The sequence below is a fragment of the Panthera onca genome, chromosome A1 (genome assembly GCF_046562875.1).
Source record: "Panthera onca isolate mPanOnc1 chromosome A1, mPanOnc1 haplotype 2, whole genome shotgun sequence".
NCBI lineage: Eukaryota > Metazoa > Chordata > Mammalia > Carnivora > Felidae > Panthera > Panthera onca.
Genome location: NC_138339.1, coordinates 35876363 through 35897553, shown reverse-complemented (window position 1 = coordinate 35897553; position 21191 = coordinate 35876363). Strand labels below are relative to the sequence as shown.

General features: G+C 36.1%; 1 long non-coding RNA gene across 2 annotated transcripts in view; it reads right to left on the bottom strand.

The window, feature by feature from the left end:
* LOC132680791 (uncharacterized) overlaps positions 1-21191 on the bottom strand; it is a 490013-nt gene that overhangs the window by 38235 nt on the left and 430587 nt on the right. For both annotated transcript variants that reach the window (XR_013555043.2, XR_013555042.2), the window contains 3 exons: positions 16290-16356; positions 11268-11313; positions 8506-8584 (listed from right to left, as the gene is read on the bottom strand). This is a non-coding gene — a long non-coding RNA (uncharacterized LOC132680791). The remainder of the gene's footprint in view (positions 1-8505; positions 8585-11267; positions 11314-16289; positions 16357-21191) is intronic.

Sequence of the window (21191 nt, the reverse complement as noted above, 5' to 3'; positions counted from 1 at the left end):
GTCATCACACAGGGGCAGGAGACAAAATCAAAGATGGGATCTTCTCCCGGTGGTTTCAGCATTATAGGCATATATGTATGTGTATAAAATATTTTTTACATTGTGACATATGCCATACATACAGAGTAATGCATAAAGCTTATGTGTATATTTCAAAGAATAAATTTAAGTTAGACACAGACTGTAATCACTACCCATATTAAGATATAGAACATTTCTAGCCCCTAGCCTCACTGTGTACCCTTCTCTGATCACCATCTTTTACCCTGAATTAACCATTATTCTCATCTTCCTGTTGTTTTTTTTTAAATTTTTCCCACCTATAAGTGGATTTTTTTATATAGTTTAGTTTTCATTGCTTATGAACTTTTAAAAAATAAAATGGCACTATATATTTTCCCATTTTTCTCTGTTAACATTCTACGAGCTAAATATTTACCTGTAGATCTCCATTCTGGGATATAATGAAGTAGCTGGTGTTGGACTTGCTCTCACATGATAAGCAACTAAAACCTACACAAACTATATGACACAAGTGGTTCTAGACATTTTACATCAGACAATATTGGACTATGATCTCTAACAGAAAGGGTGCAAACCAAGTGAGCCCTACAAATTCTTCAGAGTCCTGCCTGTAGGTGCTTTCTGGACTGTGAGAAATCGTGGAGACCCCGAGCAGGGCAAGCTAGTCCCTCTGAAGAAGACCAGAAAGGAGTGTGCTACGCAGAGATAGAGTTCCAAAAATCTGCATAGCTTCTTTGAGTGACTAGTTGAATACCGAGCTGTGCTCGTGTAGGGTGAAACTCCATGAGGCCAGGCGAAAGCTAACTGTCAGAAAAAGAGTTAAGTGCTGGGAGCTGTAGGCTAAACACTTTCTACAACTAACATTGGCTAGGAGATGCTTGCGCTCTGACTAGCCAAAGAGAAACAAACTTGTTAAACACATAGGGTACATAATGGTATCCCTAGCAGGGTCTAGCTTTAACAGTAAAGCTAAACCATCTTAAAGTAAAGGCTATTCAAGACATCCCTGCCCTGACAAAGTTTACAAGCAAGCTTCAAAAGGCTCAGGCTTATCTACAACTCACTTAATTGCCTGTCAGAACAAACTTTAACACTCTTTAAAGGAAAACTATAAAATCCAGAGACTCAACAACGTAGCAGTCATAATGTTAGGATCTCATAAAGTATGACTACACATGTGTAAAAGTAGGAAAATGTTTCCTACAAACAGTGGAACTATCCATCAATCAAAACAAATTCAGAAATATTAGAGATAATAGAATTAGCAGACAGGGACTTTCAAACAGCTATTTTACATATGTCTGCGTATTTGAAGGAAAGTGTGAACATAATAAAGAGGTAAGTGGAAGATATTTATTTTAAAAAACGCAATGAATTTCTAGAGGTGAAAAATAGATAGGAGAAACAGCCATATCTAAGTTTCAGTTGAATATCTAAACACTTCTCTCCCAGGAAGCAAGAAAGTAAGGAGACATAAAAAGTAGTTAGAAAATTGAACAACAAATTACCCTAATTGATATTTGTAGAACACTACGCACACTAATGTTGAAAACCATACTCCTTCAAGAGCATATGGAATATTCGTCAGTATAAACTAATAGAACATAAAACAAGCATTAATTTAAAAGTTGAAATAATGCAGACTATGTTCTCTGACTATAATGAATCTATTCAGAAGTCAATTTTAAAAATTAAGAAACTGGGGTGCCTGCTTGGCTCAACTTCGGCTCGGGTCATGATCTCACGGTTCATGGGTTCAAGCCCCATGTCAGACTCTGCTGACAGCTCAGAGCCTGAAGCCTGCTTCAGATTCTGTGTCTCCCTCTCATTCTCAGCCCCTCTCCCATTTGTGCTGTCTCTCTGTCTCTCTCTCTCTCTGTCTCAAAAATAAATAAACATCAAAACATTTTTAAATGCTTGTATTAGAAAAAGAAAATAAAAAATTAATAATCTAAGCTTCAAACTTAAACGTTGAAGAGAAAGTTGAATCCAAAGTAGAAAGAAGGAAATATCAGAGTAGAAATGAAAAAGATTAAAAAATAAACAAACAAAAAAGAAAATCAATGAAACTATAAGCTGATAGTTTGAAAAATCAATAAGAATTTTAAATCTCTAGCTAGAAAAATAAAGAAAAAAGGAGAGAGAAACCCAAATTGCCAATATCAGGAATAAAAGAAAGATTATCACCACAGATCTTAGACATATTTAAAAGAAAATAAAGGAATATAATAAACAAATTTATGCCAATAAATTCAAGTTGACATGGACAAAGTTCTTGAGAGACATTAATTTCCAAACGGACACAAGAATACAATACATTTTCAAAAATCTGAATAGCTTAAGATTAAAAGAATAAAATTTACAGGGTGCCTGGTGGCTCAGTCAGTTGAACTCTGACACTCAATTTTGGTTTAGGTCATGATCTCATGGTTGTGGGATCGAGCCCCATGCTCAGCATGAAATCTGTTTAAGATTCTCTCTCTCCCTCTCCCTCTGCCCCTCCCCTCCTTGCATACTCTTCCCCCTCCAAAAAAAGAATAAATTTACAAGTAAAAATCTCCTCCCCTCAAAGAAAATTACAGACTCTGATGACTTATAGGAAATTTTTTCAGACATTTAATATAAAAAATACCAATTTTACACAAATCCTTTCAGAATATAAAAAGAGGCTAAAATGTTTCCAAATTCTTTTTGTGAACAGAGCATTGCACTGAAATCAAATCTGGCAAAGACATAACAAGGAAATAAAATTACAAAGATTCCTCAGGAACATAATAATGAAGGCTCCTAACAAAATATTAGTGAAATGTTTTGTATATAAAAATAGCAAAGTAGATTACCCCAGAAATGCAAGGATAGTTTGTCATCAAAAATCAAAGTAATTGATCCTATTAGCAAAATAACCACATGTAATTACCTTAATATATGCTGAAAACCATTTGACAAGATTCAATATCCATTCATAATAAAAAGTCTCAGCAACCCAGGACTGATAGCAGATTTTCTCAACATGATGATGGCAAATACAATACACCTACAACTAATATTAATTAATTGTGAAACACTTCTCCCTTAAGATTAGGAAAAAGGCAAGGCTGTCTACTTCACCCTCACTGTTCCACAGTATACTAGAGGTCTTGACCAGTATAATTAGGTAAGAAAAGAAATCAAAATATAGAGAGATGGATGGATGGATGGATGAATGGATAGGTAGGTAGGTAGATAGATAGATAGACAGATGTAGAAATATATTGGAATTAAAGAAATAAAATGGCCTTTATTTATGGGCAATATAATGGTATATACAGGACATCCTGGGTATCTACAAATATCCTATTGCAATCAATATGTTAAATTAAGAAATAAATGGAATAATATACCACAGTCATGTTTTGGAAGATTCAATATTCTTTAAATGCTCAGTTCCCCTTAATTAAATATAAAGCCATCAAAATACTATCAAGTTGTTTTTGTAAAAATTGAAAGATGGTTGTAAAATTTATATAGAAATGCAAAATACCTAGAGTAGTCAGAACAATTTTTTAAAGGACAAATTCAGAGGAATGCCACTCTCTTATTTAAAGTAACACCATAAACTTACAGTAACCACAACAGTATAGAAGTTGCATAAGGATAGACACATAGATTGATGTAATAGAAGAGAAAACCCAGAAATAGACATATATAGTCAGTAGATATTTGACAAAGGTGCCATGGTAGTTCTGTTTAAAAGACAGTCTTTTCAACAAATGACACTGAAACACTTGGCAAAAAATAATAGGCAAAAAAGAATGAAACTCAACCCTAGATCACACTAAAATAAAACATTAATTTGAAATCCATCATACGTTTGAATGTAGGAGCTATAATTATAGAACTTCTGGAAGCAAGCATAGCTGAAAATCTTTCTGACCTTAGAGTAGGCAAACATTTTTTAACAGGACACCAAAATCACTAATAATTTAAAAGTAGATAAATTAAACTTTCATAAGGTTGTATACAATTTAAAAGTCTGCTCTTTGAAAAACTCCTTTACAAAATCAAAAGAAAAGCCATAGATTGAAATAAATTCTTCACAATATGGTGTCTTACAATGTGTAAAGAATTTGTAACTGAATAATATTGATAATAACCCAATAAAAAGGACTGAATATTTAAATAGACACTATTCCAAAGAAGACAGACAAATAAAATACATGAAAAAATACCCAATGTTATTATTCATGTAGTAATGTGAATTTAAACCATAATGAGTTACCACTGCACACCTGTTAGAATGACTAAAACTATAAAAACTGAAAATACCAAGTGTTAGTAAGGATGTGGAACAATTTAAATTCTTATAAATGGCTCTTGGGGATGTAAAGTAGTAAAACAACTCTGGGAAACAATCTGATAGTTTCTTGTGTTGTTAAACTTCTACTTATCGTATGATCCAGCAATCCCTCTCCTAGGTATTTACCCTAAGAAATGAAAACCTATGTCTTCACACAGCTACGTATACACAGAGCAAGCAGCTTTATTCATAACAGTAGGTACCTGGAAGCAACACAACAAGGCATACACCGAAAAGTGGATCTGTAAGCAAGTTGTGTAACTGTCATACAATGAAATTAATATTTAGCAAGACAAATGGAACAAACTACAGATACACATGACATGGATGAAACTCAAAAACATTATAATGAGCAAAAGAAGCCAGACACAGCAGGGAACATGGTGGATGACTCAGGAAATCTACAAGAGGCAAATTTAATCTCGAGTAAACAAAGCAGTTCAGTGTTTACCTGGGGCTAGGGGGTAAGAGAGTGGGGTTGAATGCAAAGAGGAAGAAGGGAAGTTGGGGGGATGATGGACATGTGCTATATGGTTATCAGGGTGTTGTTTAAAGAGGCATATGTTTTTTTAAAGCTTATGGAGCTGTAGACTTAATATAGGTGAATTTTATCTTATGAACATTATACTGTAATAAAGCTAATGCAAAAAATGTTTAATGTTTTAATCAATAAATTAAGAAAATAACAATCCACAAACATTTTCCAAGTTTTACTGAGTCGGAGATGAATCTGATCTGATATACCCTTTACTAAAAATAGGACAAAGTTGCAAAAGTAATTCACATATACCCAGTAAATATGCTCCTTGGGAAGATGTGTCACTTTTTGGGCATCTAGACTTTGCAGTCCTGTGTTGTTATTTTCCAACTTACTTCTTTGTGTTAATGAAGCTATTTTAAGATAAGCCACTGGCCAACAGCTGTCTACTTCTCTCAGTATAGTGACAGGGGAAATAAACATTTCTCGTTCTTCCCCTACTAATGCCAGGCCACATTCGGCAAGCTCTTTGGTTACTGTCATAGGTAGCAGCCTGTCTTTTCCAATGGTAAGAATGCACTAATCCATCTGATAAAGGGCAGTTTGAGAAAGGTGACCACGGCTCAGACCTCTTTAATCTGTCAAGTCCTATTTTCTTTTACCCTTGAAATGTTCCAGAATCCTCTTTCCAATCTGTCATAGGCAAGTCTAACATCCCACCCTAGAGTTTACATTCACTTCAAATAATATTATTGGCAGACATAAAACCAATTTACAAAGGTGGTCTTCTTCGTTTTGTATTACAAAGATGGTCTTCTGAATTGTGTTATAAATTTACCTTTCCTGTCTTTGTCAATTGAAATATATTCACATATATACTATATTTCTAGGCTGTGAAGAGAAGAAAATAAAATACTTTATGGTGAATAAATAAAATAACATTTAAATTATTTCCTGTTTGGTAACAACTTATAGGCTATTTATAAAAGGTCTTCAGTCATTGGATGGATAGCTTGTCAAGAATATGATAAATACTCCTGTAATGACCAAATCCTCCTCATACAATTGGGAATCATAATTTTCCACATGCATACAATATTCCAGCCATAAATTGCATGCTTTAGCACATGGATTAGAAGTTCTCCCCTTGAAGCCCTATGCTATAAAAACAAGAGAAATTTATGTGCAACTAATGTAATTGTTTCAGTGAATTATAAAATTTCAAATCTTCTTTAGATATTTCCTGTTAGATAAATCTCTAGTGAGAAATTCATTCCACCAACTCTAGCAGCTTCTCAAACTCAGTAAAATAGAATTAGCTACTCAGATGGGGCCATGTTACTGGAAACGGCAATTTTTTAATTTGTGCTTAGAGGGTATTTACTAGTACAGCTGAGAACATATTTTAACAAATAATTGTTTCTTTCTTCATCTGTACCCACAAATTTCATCCTTTATATTGTGAATAGTTACTATTTGATTCTCATGGGCAACTCTTAATTATCTATGGTAATGAGCACACATTAAGAACATGTGTATGTCAAAAGTACTAGTCTTGGGGTGCCTGGGTGGCTTAGTCGGTTAAGCATCACACTTTGGCTCAGGTCATGAACTCGCTGTTGGTAAGTTTGAGCCCCACATAGGGCTCTGTGCTGACAGCTCAGAGCCTGGAGCCTGTTTCAGATTCTGTCTCTCTCTCTCTGTTCCTCCCCATTGTGCTCTCTCTCTCTCTCTCTCTCTCTCTCTCTCTCTCTCAAAAATGAATACACATTAAAAAAACTACTAGTCTTTAAGAAGTCTTAGACTAGGTCAACAATGAGTAGACAGGTGTGTTCAACAGTTACCATACATCCAACACTCTGTTAATATGACACAATAGAGTATAAGAAAATATCTTCAAATATCTGTCTTCAAACATCCTTTTTTTTTTTGGAAATAAAGAAAAACCTATGCACACAAACCAGAGAATAGTAAACTATAATATCAAGCACAAAAAGTGATAATAGCTGTAGATGAATAGCTACATCTGCCTCTACAATAGATGTATCTGCCTGGCTATGAAAGCAGGAATTCAGAGAGTATGAAAATAATCAGAAGAGAAAATCTGGCATTTATTGAATAATTTCACTTGCCAGTTCATACTGTTAGAGACCTCTATCTTACTTAACACTAGCATATGTGAGGTCACTATGATGCCCTCGTAATAGTGAAACTATTATTTCACTCATAATAGTGAAACTAAAGCTAAGGCAGCTTCATTATACCTACCCAAAGTGCATATCTAGAACTACAATGCCAGATTCAATTCACTGCTAGATTTCAATGGATATTTGTTGCTATGGATGCTGTTAAGACATTTAGCCAAAAAAAAAAAAAAAAAAAAAAAAAAAAAAAGGCTGATCCTGCTTTCTGTTGGTTTTCTCACCATTTAGAAAAGAAATGCTACATGACATACATAATTAGCCAGAGAGATCTAAACAACTGTGAATTAATGAGGTCCTTCTTATGCCCAGAAATTTAAGAAAAAAAATCCAAGGTGCAGTTAAGATGGAAAAGTGAGTGTAGAGAATAGCAAGATCTCATTCCCATCATAAGGTGTTTAACCAACAGCAAGTAGGCTGTAATTAGATCCAGTACCATTAAGACTGTTAATTTATCCCATGAGTTTAAAATTCTCAAGTTGTATGCTCAGAGGTTATAACCAAACAGAAATCTCTAACTCTAAGGACAGCCATGTTTTCTGACCCGATGTATCCTCTTTTTTGTTCTTCTAAATCATAATTGTAATTTTCCACAAGGCATTCTTCTAGGAAGAACAGTGTATCTATCTATAAAGCCAACACATGTTTTCAATATAATTTACGTAAGTGGTTTTTATTGGGCTACAATTAAGCTTTCCTTTTGATATATAGCAAGGTATGTTTAATTCTTTTTTATTTTTAAAAGAAATTTTTTTAATGTTTATTTTTCAAAGACAGAGACAGAGCAGTGAGAGGATCAGTGAGAAGGATCAGTGAGAGAGGGAGACACAGAATCCGAAGCAGGCTCCAGGCTCTGAGCTGTCAGCACAGAGCCCGATGCCAGGCTTGAACTCACGAACCTTGAGATCATGACCTGAACCCAAGTCGGCGCTTAACCGACAGAGCCACCCAGGCACCCCGAAAGTATGTTTAATTCTTTTTCTAAATGCATTTTTGTAAATATTAGTAAACATAAAATTTCAATCAACGTGAGTACATATAAATTGATTCCATTAAAAACTATGTCTCAGTGAGACATTAAATGTCTCATGTCCCATGTTTTCTGGAGAAGACACAAATAGGCTTTTTATACTTTTAAACAATTTAAGATTTTCTTTTCTTTTCTTTTCTTTTCTTTTCTTTTCTTTTCTTTTCTTGAGAGAGAGCATGTGCACGTGTGCAGGGGCGGGGCAGAAGGAGAGAGAGTATCTTAAGCAGACCCCACACCCAGCAGAGAGCCTGAAGTGAGGCTTGATCCCCAGACTGTGAGATCATGACCTGAGCTGAGACCAAGGGTCAGTCGCTTAACCAACTAAGCCACCCAGGTGCCCCAAAACAACTTAAGATTTTTTTATCTGAAAGATTATTATATTATTATTATATTATATTATTAATTATTATATTATTATATCAAAAATAAAAATTACCTTTGAAAAGATACACATCTGCCTTTTGAAATCCATATTCTGTGCACTGTATCACCCTTTCTATTCTCTTTCCTAAAAACTATGAAAAGGAGAAATGTCTAGTACTTAAAATACAGGACATAAAGAGTAGTCATCAATAGTACAGACATAATTTTTATTATCTCAGAGAAAGAACATTTAAATTTTCACTTCATCCAGTTCTTTTAGGAAAAGGTGGTAGAAGTAAAATAAAATTTCTGAAAGTAAGAATTCTCAAAAGTATTTTGAATATTATTTTCCAAATTTCACTCTTTGATAATATTGTCCTTTGAGGCAGAACTCCAAAAGCAAAATCATACACCAAAACATTCATCATTCTTGCTCAGTAAAACACAGGGCAGAAGAGAGAAGTCTACATGCAAACAAGATATTTCACGAGACTGCTAACATTTGTAGATCGAGAATTCTCCCCCAGATTTCAAACGAACCATGTAAAAGTTCTGACCTAGTTGTAATAGCATGAAAAATAAAAGATGAAATAATTGTCTTAGCAGCCAAGATTTTGATACATTTAGTGAATTTTTTTAATAAAATATTTCCAGATCCATTTTTGTTCCACACAGTAATTATCTAAATGCCTACCATGAATATCCAAGAATATTGTTACAATATTGTTACTCCAACTGTCATTTTTATTCTAACATAATTATTTTATTGAACTTTTATAAGTAGCTTTTAATATGTAGCTTACTATGCACAGCTTTCTAATCTCACTTATTTGTATACCAGGATGTAAATTCTAGAATTACTTCTATTACCCGTAATTGCTGTATAATAGAAACATACTTTTAAATGACAGATTTACTTGGCTTTTGTACTTACTAATGGCTAGAAAACATAAAATTGGCACATAAAAAATATTAGTAGAGTTAAATATGCAATTAAATGCATATATGATGCTTACATTTCATTGCCTAGATTCCAGGCACAGAATTCCCGTCCAAGTGGGGCGTGCTATAATTTGGAAGAATTTCTAGTGCTCCATCAGTAGCTCTTTGCCATCTCTGATAGCTTTACCCTTCCAGCCTAACACGCTGTCACTAATTCTCACAAGGTGTAAGTCCTTTAGGTAAATAGTTTTGTTCAATAAAAGTTGGAGACATGAATCACTGAAGTTGAGAGAGATCTTTTCCTACTCTGGCATTTGCAGAATTCCGGCAACAAGGCATTGCTTGGAACTAAAGAGAAGTCTTGATTTGACAGGACACGTGACTTAAGCTGAGAAAAATACTTAAGTTAATGAATTGAGATGGCTGGATAACTATGCTGTAAATCAATCAAGGAGACCAGATGACATTGTAAACCACAGACATAATGCTCTTGTAGAGAAGCAATGCTCTTGTGGTTTACAGAAACATTCTAAGCCTTTGAGAGATTTCAAGGGTGGAAATCCATCCCTAGTCATCCAATGCTATTTATAAAGGGGGAGGAGAAAAGTGTTTTTGTTTTTCTTATGGTTAAAATTTTCAGTATAAGACATCAGTTTAAAAAACCCAAAGAAATTTAAGAAAACAACAAGAATAACTCATGAATAGCTGTGTTACACATGCCCAGAGGCTATTTAAATATGGCATTGGGCTTCCAAATTGTCAGGTTAGTTTTACTACAATTTCATTCAGTGATCCTGAAATCTGATCCTGTTGCAAAAGGACCATCTTTCCACTGAAAATATTATGGAAGATCACACTGGAGAGCTGCACTAAACCATATAAAATTTCTGCAAATGACAGCAAAGAAAATTGGGAACAAAACTATCTACTGCCCCACATTGACCTTTCTTGTTTTTTCTATAATATTTCCCCCCTCTCAAACTCTTCTGTTTAAATGCCAGCTTTTTATATTCTGCTTTGTCCTAGAATGAAGTTATCCCTGAATTCCTTCATATTTTTGTGCAACTCAATTACCAGGATAAAAAGAAATGTGTATTTATTTTTACATGCCCTACGGTTTTCCAAAAAGAATATCAAGCAGCTTCCACAAATTCATAAAACTATACAAGATTGCATAAATTACATGGTTGATAAGAAATACTGTGGAAGAGATAAAAAGCAGAGCCCTAATGAGGCTAAAAATGCTCTCTGCTTTATTATGGTCAGGTCACAAACTTAGTTTTATAGTTGCTTTCAGTCAATGTGAAGAGAGAAAACTGATTAACTAATTCTCAGAATTTATAATATAAAAACAAACCACTTATGGCACATAATAGTAATGGCAAATATCTAATATAGTAATTGTAAAAAGGTGGATGTAATTCTAAGCATTTTACATATATCAACTCAGTTATTCCTCATAACAACCCTATGAGATAGGCATTATATTTATCCTTACTTTACAAATGAAGAAATTGAGGCAGGCAAAAGACATTAAGTAATTGTCCAAAGTCACATGGCTTGTAAATAATGACTTTGAGGTATTAATACGTGCAGTCTGGTTTCAAAGTCTATGTTCCTAACTGTTCTGCCATACTGCCTGCAGAAAAATACAAGAATCTGTCTGGGAAGAAAAATCATTCTGCTCCTCATAATGACACTACGTGGTAATGTCCTTGAGAAAATCCTCAGAGTAGACTCCACAATAATTTGAAAGATACATTCCTCAAATAGACACACATACCACATCAAAAAGCGTATTACTGAAATCGTTTCTGTAGAAGACCAATCCCTGTCAGTGTAGGAAGGGATTATTTATAATTTCAGCTGTAATTTCAGATCATGGAAGCCTACCTGGAAGTGGTGGCATTTGCATCAACTTGACAGGATAAATAGGTTTCTAGAGGGGAAAAGTATGGGAAAGATGGGAATGATCTTTAGACAGTATTTTTCAAATAGGCTCAAATACTCCAATACAACATCAGAGCCAAAACCATTAGGAAAATGGAGCTGCACATTAGATCAATTATATTTCAGTTCACAAACTAGTCACAAATCACATATACATTCTGGCAAAGTTTGGCAGATTCTAGACTGTCTGAAGCCCTCATAAAAATATCAGTTCCCAGGCTCTGCCCGACCTACTGAGACCAAATTACTGGGTGAAATCTGCAGATTCAAAAAATGCAGATATTGTCCCCAATGCCCACAAGGCAAGGACTTGGACCCGGTATTCCAAACTGCAACAAAATTCATCAGGTCCCTGTCATCTGACACAGAAAACTTGAGAATCAGCCTATGACTGTTAAGACATGTAAGGCAGTGAATTAACCAATAGAGCGATATTTCTCACTTAGATCACCTTTTATACTTCATATTCAGATTGGTGTGGCATTTCTACCTGACTCTTCCTTCAGTAGAAAGCATTTCATTACTTTGCCAAAGCACTAACTTGGAAAGAATATGCACAAGTCACCAAAATGTGCCTGACTGTGTTCATTCTGTGTCAGTGTGTTAGGTTTTTAAAGAGGCATATTTTACATGTTAATTAAGTTGAATGCCTATCTTCACATAAATATAATTGGCATATATTTTGCATTAAATCTCAGATAAAGTAATCTTATGAGTCTTTAAACTCATGTAATTATCTAAAAGTTAAAGGACAGACCATTTGTTTTATTGCCGGGTATTTGAACAGCTAATGGTCTGTAAAACAGCAAACATAACTTGGGTTTTATTCCATTTGTCCACTAAATTTGTCCACTTGCTGGGTTTTCTCAAAAAAAAAAAATTCTCGTAGCTGATTCTGGGTTGGATGAACAACACATTCCCATACACCTGCAACTAGAAAACAGGTCCACAAACTGCCCTCACTTTTTCTTTCTGCCTTGGGCTATAGTGCGAGTCTGAAATCAAGATAATGTTTACAGTTTATGTCTCCCAAGTGCTCAAGGACTCTGGGCTCATAAAAGCTGCAGAATAAGATTTTCCTTTGGTTTTTTGTTTCTGTTTTTGTTTTTGTTTTTGTTTGTGCATTTTGCCAGCTTCCCTTTGAGGCAGTAATGCCCACCAGCTGGCTTTCTTAGAATGGAAATCCTTCGGCAATATGCTCGATTCAGACCTGCTTTTCCTCAGTCATCAGCTTAAAATAAAATAAAAACGTTTAATTGTGGGTTATATGATAAATGGTGAAGAAACTCAGTTTTCACTGAAGAAGATTTTAAATACAAAGTAAGTGACCAGATGCACGGATGAATGGTGGATAGATAGATGGCGAGGGAGGTAAATAAAAGCTTTAAATAAATAAGAATTAAACAAAACTATCCCTCTCTATAATTCTGTATCTAATCCCCCGAAGTAGTAATATCCATTACTTAAATTTCAATATGTGTAATAAAAATTTTTCAGACTTTAAAATTGACCACTCTCTTTCCCCAGATACCTACAATGTTTATTTATCCTGTTCATTTCTCTTTCTGATCGCTTTGTTCACTAACTGCCCCTAAAAGAATTTGTTAATCTACAGGAAAATTGAGGACCAAGGGACCTTGATTTCCTTCAGTGATAGATCTTCTTAAATTTACATTCATTACTCTTCTTAAAAACGAAACACACCAAGCTAATAGGTTGTATCCATGCCTTTCTTAACCTTTGAAAGCAAGCAGCGTGTACCAGGCGTATAGTAAATGTCTAAAACAAACTTGCTAAATTAAACTAACTATTGCTCACATTACACATAAATTGCAGCCTTAAGAGGAGCAATGTGTGAAAGCGCACTTTGTAATGACCCAGTTTAGTTGGACAGATGAAAGTCTGGGGCAGAGCGTTTCAGTGGCTTGATCCATCTGCCACCAGTCACTTGTGGGAAGAGGCTTCTGTTTCTTGTCAGCCAGCAATAGGAAGCACGGCAGGATTTAGTAGCTGCCGCGGAACCAAAAGAAAGGGCACACACCATCCCTGTCAAGTCAGGGATAGGATCCTGGCTGCCTTATCCTCCCCATCTGGTAAATAAACATTCTTCACACCGTTTTGCCTCAGATACTACCTCACTTACTAAGTTGGGAAAAAATACACTCAGTAAGGAGCTCAATAAACCCATTTATACATATCACTTATGTTTTAACTCACAGGGGCTTTCTATAAATTGAAAAAGTCAACAATTTGGCTTGTTCAAATTTCTCTCCAACCACCTCTGATTATTTGATATAGTCCCCCAAAGTGAGACTTCAGTAACACTATCAAGATACCATTTCCATTTTCAGATTCACAACGTGCACATAGTCAAAGCCAACATGAAAGATGAGAGGCAGTCCCCTCAGTTAAACTACAAATGGTTTTGTCTCTTTCCTATTAAAAAGAAAGTGGAATACTTGATATACTCATGATTTGACATTAGATTCAGCACTAGGGGCCTGCCAAAATGGGAAATCTTTGTATTCAGTTAATGGCCATGTAATTTGACGATATGAGGCCATATTAACAATGTTTGCTTTCTCTCTTTCTTTCTACCTTCAGAGCAGTCCCTTTGTTCAATACTCACTACCTCCTTTCTGACTTAAAGGAAAAAGAGAGCAACGTAATTTGATGTGCAGCCACTGAATGCATGTGTAATACTATCCTAAGTGAAAAGTAAACTCATAATATTCCCCCAAATAGAATTTCAGCAGCAAAATTTCCTTAGTGAACAGAGCCTTGCTTGGGGTGGGGTTGGTGGGTGGCAGGGCAAGGGAAATGAGGTGAGGGTCCATCCCTCAGTCAGTGCGTCTGGAGGTAGGAGGCAGACATCAGTGCGCACTAAAGGTCTTCCAGGAGACTGTGAGTTTGGCTTTCTTCCATTCCCCAGTTTTTGAATATCAAGACGCCATATCTTGTTTTTGAGGAGATAATTCAGAAAAGTAGGGAAATACAGACAAAAGTGGGGTTTTTTTGTCTGTTTACTTGCTTGCTTATTAAACTCCAATGTCATTTATTTGTAAAGGTTTGAAAGAGTAAGTTTCTTATTAGTGAAGTGGTGATATTAAAACATTTCCTTCGTATGAGGTGATTGACACAAGCTATTAGCTTTGTGCGGTGCCTGCTAATAAAAAGACAAATGTGTATTTGGTGAAGAATAAACAGACGTGGAAGCATTATAGCGTTCCCATGATCAGGCAACTTTCAATCACTGAAGTAGATACGATAGAACTGACACTTTTCGCTTTCTGTAATTCCACGGGTTCAAATCGTCAGCCAGCCTAGAAGAAAGGACTTTTACATGATGTTTATGGGGCTTGGTTTTAGAATAAACAGGGTAATTCTCTTTAGTGAGTGTCCAGTCTTTTCTGGGTAAATTAGGACAAATTAGCAAGTAGCTGCTAGAAGAGAGTTACGTCGGACAAATTACTTAGAGACGATTATGAGACAATTGTATCGGGCTCCTATGCTCCAATTTCCTTTTCTTGCACCCCCACCCCACAACTCTGGGCCTGGTCCTGGGCAGTTCTTGCCTAAACTGCGTGTCCTAGCTTGGTCTCTATTTTCTCATCCAGTTTTGAACAGCAGAGCCATATGTTTAATGGGAGGGACCCACAAATAAAACAAAAGTGACAAGGTATTAAGTATAATGTTACAAAAAGTTCAAATTTTTAATTTTATACTCCTTCCCATATCAGTCAGTGAGAATAGTTACCCATGACAGTTACAGCCTCACCATCTGAATACATGTCTATGTTTTACTATGGTTATGGTACCAAGAAAACTCTGAAACATACAGACAATTTGTTCAATGAAAAAGACTCAGAAGCTTACAAGAACATTTGAAAGCAAAGTTTGTTTCTAAGTCATACTACAAGGTTTATAAGTCCACATGTCTCTAGTAGGTATCCAACCTGGAGACGAAGGGAATAGATTCCTTGGATAGCAAATATTTGCTAGGAAGCAGAACATAAATTTAAATATATTTGCAATACTATGAAATAGTTAATTACCTATATATAATTTCTGATACATTAGTATTTATCTGTCAGATATCCACTCAATGTGAACAGTCACATTACTTTGCTTTAATGTGAGGTTCAGATGTCTGCTTCCTTTCTGACACTCTATCTAGCTGTAAATGATGCTTTGCCCGATTAAAGCCATCTAGCTCTTTAAGACACTGGTAAGAGAGGCAAGATGATGCAATCTTGTTTAAGGAGTCATTAGCTAAAGAATTTACTTTATCAGAAAACAAACAAAAATATGTAGTGTTCTCCTGCCTCGTTTGAAATACTTGATTCAGTACCTTACTGCAAGGCATTTATCAAATCAGCACAGCAAGGGAAATTTCTGGAACTTACTGCCAATATGATTACAGGAAACTGAAAAGTCTGCAATTGCACATCAGCGAACTGAGTCAGATTCAGAAAATAACTGTAAATGTTCATATTTGTCATCGTAGAGTGACAGTTTTGTATTTACGTATAAATATGCTGACGTGATAAAAAATGTTATGTGTATATGTAACATTAAACTGTTCGGTAAATGATGAAAGAAGGTAAGAACCTTATTTTCACGCACTGAATGTTTTCTTTCAAAATGACATTGTAACTACAAGGACTATAAAAATATTTACCGATTTCACAACAGAACATATATCATGGATTTAGGTAATGTTCGTAACATAAAAGGTGAATGCCAGTGAATTACTAGAATCTACTTTTATGTCATCTAGAAATGTTCTGTGAGAATTACAGACCCATTCTTTTAAGAGGCAGCATCAGGGGTAAGAGAAAGTCCCTGAGATCATCAAAGCCATCCTTCCCTTTCAAAACCGAGCTCACTAGCCTGAGGTAATTGAATAAACATTTTGTGCCTCACTTTCCTCTTCCGTAAAGTAGAGAAAGAGACAGTACTCACCCACAGGATTATTATAAGGATGACTTAAACTGTGTCACATACAGGCATACCTTGATATTTGCAGGACCTGAAACAAGAATACAAATGAAACCTCAAATATCATATTTCTAAATATTTACACGTTATTAAAAGTGACAATGAAATATGTTCTACTTCTAACCTTGCAGATATACCCTCAGAAGGATGTGGGTGGTTGGGTTTGCACTTAGAACTTCGGACTCCTTAGAGCCCTGCGCTGGCACATGGTGACATGAGTAATACTGGCCTCCCGGTTGCAGTGACCTCCTTTTCCAACAAACCTTGGCTTTATTCCACAACCTGAAGGGCGTTTTATGGATGTACTTGGTCACTGTGACTGCATGTCAAAGCTCTATAGATATCCAATTAAGAGTCACTCCTGGGCTGCCCCTCGGTCCTAGGGAGGTACATACACACTGGTAGTTTAGAACTACCTCCGAAGGATGGATCCAGGGGAGATCTGCATGCAGATTTTGGAAGTGGCTGGAAGGCAGGGAATTCTGGGAACAAGGATACCTAAGGGATACTCTGGAAGAGAGTCATGGGCATGAAGCCAAGGACACATGGAGAGGGAAGCAGCCAGCCATAGGAGGACAAAAATAGGACCCTTTCAGGAATGGACCCAGGACAGAGTCCCTGCTTGCCCAGATCTAAAGTCAGTATAATTTACACCAAAACTTAGGGCAGTTAAAAAAAAAAAATGAAGTTCTCACCATTATGTTCCATTCTATTTTCAAAGTATGAAACTGTTGTGAAATTAGTTTATGCTACAACTTATCATATTTTATTCAGCCTAATCATTCTCACCACAGTCAGCATCAAATGAAATTTTTAATTTTCTGTTTATAATTTTAAAAATCCACTTCTGGTTTTAAAGGTAATTCTTGTACCTTTTCTTTAAAAAAGTACATTGTTGATCAAAGTTAGCCCCAAAAAGAAATCACTGAAAAATGTCCAGGAACACAGGGCGCTTGGGTGGCTCTGTCAGTTGAGCCTCCAACTTCAGCTCAGGTCATGATCTCATGGTCTGTGAGTTTGAGCCCCACATCCCGCTTTGTGCCCGCAGCTCAGAGCCTGGAGCCTGCTTCCAATTCTGTGTCTCCTTCTCTCTCTGCCCGTCCCCCATTCTCTCTCTCTCTCTCTCTCTCAAAAATAAATAAACATTAAAAAAAAATGTCCAGTAACATTGTCCATTGTCACTATAAAAGAGTTAAATGTTAAAAAAAAAAAAAAGAGAGCATTAAAATGTAACCTAAATGCAAAAGACACTACGATATGGTATCTCCACACTAGACCTTCCACGTTCACTTGTTCCAGGGCAACTGATGATTATAGAGGGCTTAGCTCCTGTAGCCACCTGATGGGCCTGAACCTTGCCAGGGGTGTGATTGCAAAGCGTGGGTCTGGAAACAATAGTCTGACTTGAATATTCTCACAGGGCTGGATAGGTTCACCCCGCAAACAAACATCCACGACAAAAACAAAGAGCGAGCACCAAATCAAAACCAGGATGGAGCAAGAAACCCCTGATCAAATATATTTTACGTACTTCAAATAAACGCTCAAAAGCAGCCAGAGGAGCTTTGTTCTCAGTTCAACACAGAACAAATGAGTTAAGCCAGCAGCATCTCTCACTAACATGAAGTCAGCGATACTCAAATGTCTTATTATGTGCATTTTTTTAAAGAACATTTGTCATTTTACTGTCAGAGTGGTAGCAGACAGGCACAGGTGTGTGGGCAGAGCCCCAGGAAACAGACATGTACTCTCCCCTGGCCCTGAGACCTGTCAAGGTGCTTAGTGACCATCACAGGAAGCCAGTGGTTTTGAGTGGGTGGCATAGACCTCCCAGGAAACTGGCCCAGTAATATCTGTGATGGCACAATTTGGTGCTCACCCATTCAATGACTGTTCATCTCAACCTCATGTGCTGAGAATTCACGATAGAGATAGGAATACTAACCTGGTTTTATTCCAGAGGCTACTTTGAACTTTTCTGCTCTTAACCTTGTTTCTAGCTTGGAGTGGTGAAGGTAAAAATTTATTCCAGGGACTGACCTATTAGTTAGAACTTTCAAATGTTAAATGATCTTTTTAAAACTGCACTGTAATTAAAAGCATGAAGATTGCCCTTAGCACCTCCAACAAACACTGCTTCCACTGAAAAGGTTTAAAACCTTAGTTTTCACCACCACCCCTCACTTTTACCAGGATGACCATAATTAGACACACTTGCTTAAAAATTTGACTTGAAAATACAGTCCCGACTACTTAAAGGGAATTGATTTTTAATATAAGGCGACTATATCCCTCTGATTCTAAATTTCTGCTATTCTCTGAAATAAGCTTTCTTCTACCTTAGCACATCTCTCATAATGGACCCACCCTCCCCAATCTTTGCTTAATACATGCTATCTAGATTAATCTCAGCATTGGATGAATAAGCATAGTGAGGAACTCTATTCAGTGGCTATCAATAGATAGCTACTGTGACTGAGGCAAAACACATTTATGTCCTTGGAAAGGAGACTTAGGTCAACACAGGTAGAGAAACCATTACCGGGAATGATCTGATTTGGTCAGAATAGGAAGTATAGAGAGTTATGTGGAATGACCTGATTTGATCAGATTAGAAATATATAGAGTCATGTGTGGCCAAGAATCTGCACAATGATAGAAGGCCTTGGAGGCTTGTGTTTCTGGTGTTAACTGAGGGGAGGAACTAAAGGAAGACACAATGGAATTCATTTTGAGGGCAAGGTGGCTATTTGATTCTAATTATACACTACATATTAGATTTTGTCCCTCAATGTCAGTGTCACAGGCTGGGGGAAGGTGAAGAGGCTGACAGTCTCACCTGGAGCATACAGTTCCAGAAGTCTTCCTTAAAAATAGTTTTTCTATCAATTCCATGATTATCGACCACTCTTAAACACTGGTAATTGTTAAAATCAGAAAATTAAAATTGGTTTATTTTGATGAATCGATAAAATGGATATAGATATTTTGAGAAAACCAGAAACTCTGCCTCTTAGTATGCATCTATAATTCAGTTGACCATATCTTATAATTTCTGCATAAAATTATGGTGGAAAAATTATTGGTGGATCTTTTCATTTTCTTCCCTGCTATAGGGAAAACTCATTAAATATGCCTAGTTTAGTCAAGAAATTCTGTAGAGATTCATGAGAATATCATAAGATTTCTGGGAATCTGAAGTAAGCAACCAAATGTTGTGGGCTCTTGAGTAATCCTTTTCCTCACCTATAACAAATGTCAAAGTATGGTCTACCTCATATGATTATTGAAAGGATTACCTAAAGTAATGCATAAGTATAGCACCTAGTAATAGCTCCATTTTTTTTGAATTATTACTATTTTTATTCTGGCAAATTTATTAAAACTTGCTCCAAGTCTTAAATACCATAAGTTATGTGGTACAAATTAATAAATACTCAAAACAAAATAAGTGTAATATTTAACAGCTGACACATGAATCCCTCTTAGGAAGAAAACCGTTCTCGACAAACTCCTGTATTATAGATTAGACCAGGGGAACATGTGACCACCTTAATTTATTTATCCCTTTATTCATTCACTCGTGTTCATTATCTAAGTGCTTACCAGTAGGATTTGAAGTTATAGCAACAGAACAGATAAAGCCATTACTCCCATAAAGTTAGTGTTTAATGGGGTACACACATGTACACACACACACACACACACACACACACACACACACACACAATTTTAAGGGGTGATAAGTACCATGAAAAAAAAAACAGGGCAAGAAGACAAAGAATGATGAAATGGGTTAGGAGGCTTAGGATAGATAAGATGGTCACAGAAGGCGTTGAAGAGATGACATTTGAATCAAGACCCAGATGAAGTGAGGCAGTTGGTAAAGAGAAGTTGAAGCACAAAGAAGAACAAGCACAAAGGATCTGGTGTGGGAACAGACTTGGCAAGTTGGCTGGGCAGGAGGAGACTGGGGTGGCCAAAGTTCAGGCTATAAAGGACTTTAGATTTCATTCTAATAGCAACTCTTTTTCTAATAACCATAAAGGAATGACTAAGCTGTTCTAAATGGTATAATAAGAGAATTTCTTTAAACTAACAGAAGACCACAGGGGAAGAGAAGGGGAAAAAAATAAAAACAGAGAGAGAGGGAGGCAAACCATAAGAGACTCTTAAATACAGAAAACAAACAGGGTTTATGGGAGGTGGGGAGAAAGGAAAGTCAGTGACGGGCATTGAGGAGGGCACTTGTTGGATGAGCACTGGGTACTGTATGTAAGCCAATTTGACAATCAGTTATATTAATTAATTAATACACTATTAACTAATTTAAAATAAATGGTACTGAGGTATAAAACTGAAGGGGAAAAGCCATTCCCATTAACCCAGTACCTCTCCTGAAAAGAAATCTCTCATAATTTGGGGGTATCCTTTCACTTCAAAATATGTTTATTTACTTCCAAAAATGGAAACATAACAGATATCAATTTGCACCTTGTGTTTTTTGGTTTTACTTCTAATATCTTTTGGAGACTTTTCCTTTCAAGACTGTATATGTTTTTAAATTGACTGCTTGTTGTTAAATGACTGCTCAATATCACACTGTATGAATTACCCTGATTGATAACAGGCTTTTTTATAAGGTAATTTTGTTTCCAATGTTTGCAATTACAAACAACACTATTATCTACGTCGTGGGGTGTATATGTAAACTCATAACTTTATTCGGAAGTACCTTTTCAGAGGAGCTGAAAGACTAGTGGAAATGAAATGCCATCAAGTGGATGTAGCTGCAGGAGTCAGTCAGGGGGGCCTAATACTGAGTGTGAAGTCACCCTTTTTTGCAACAATGCAAATGCTTCTCCC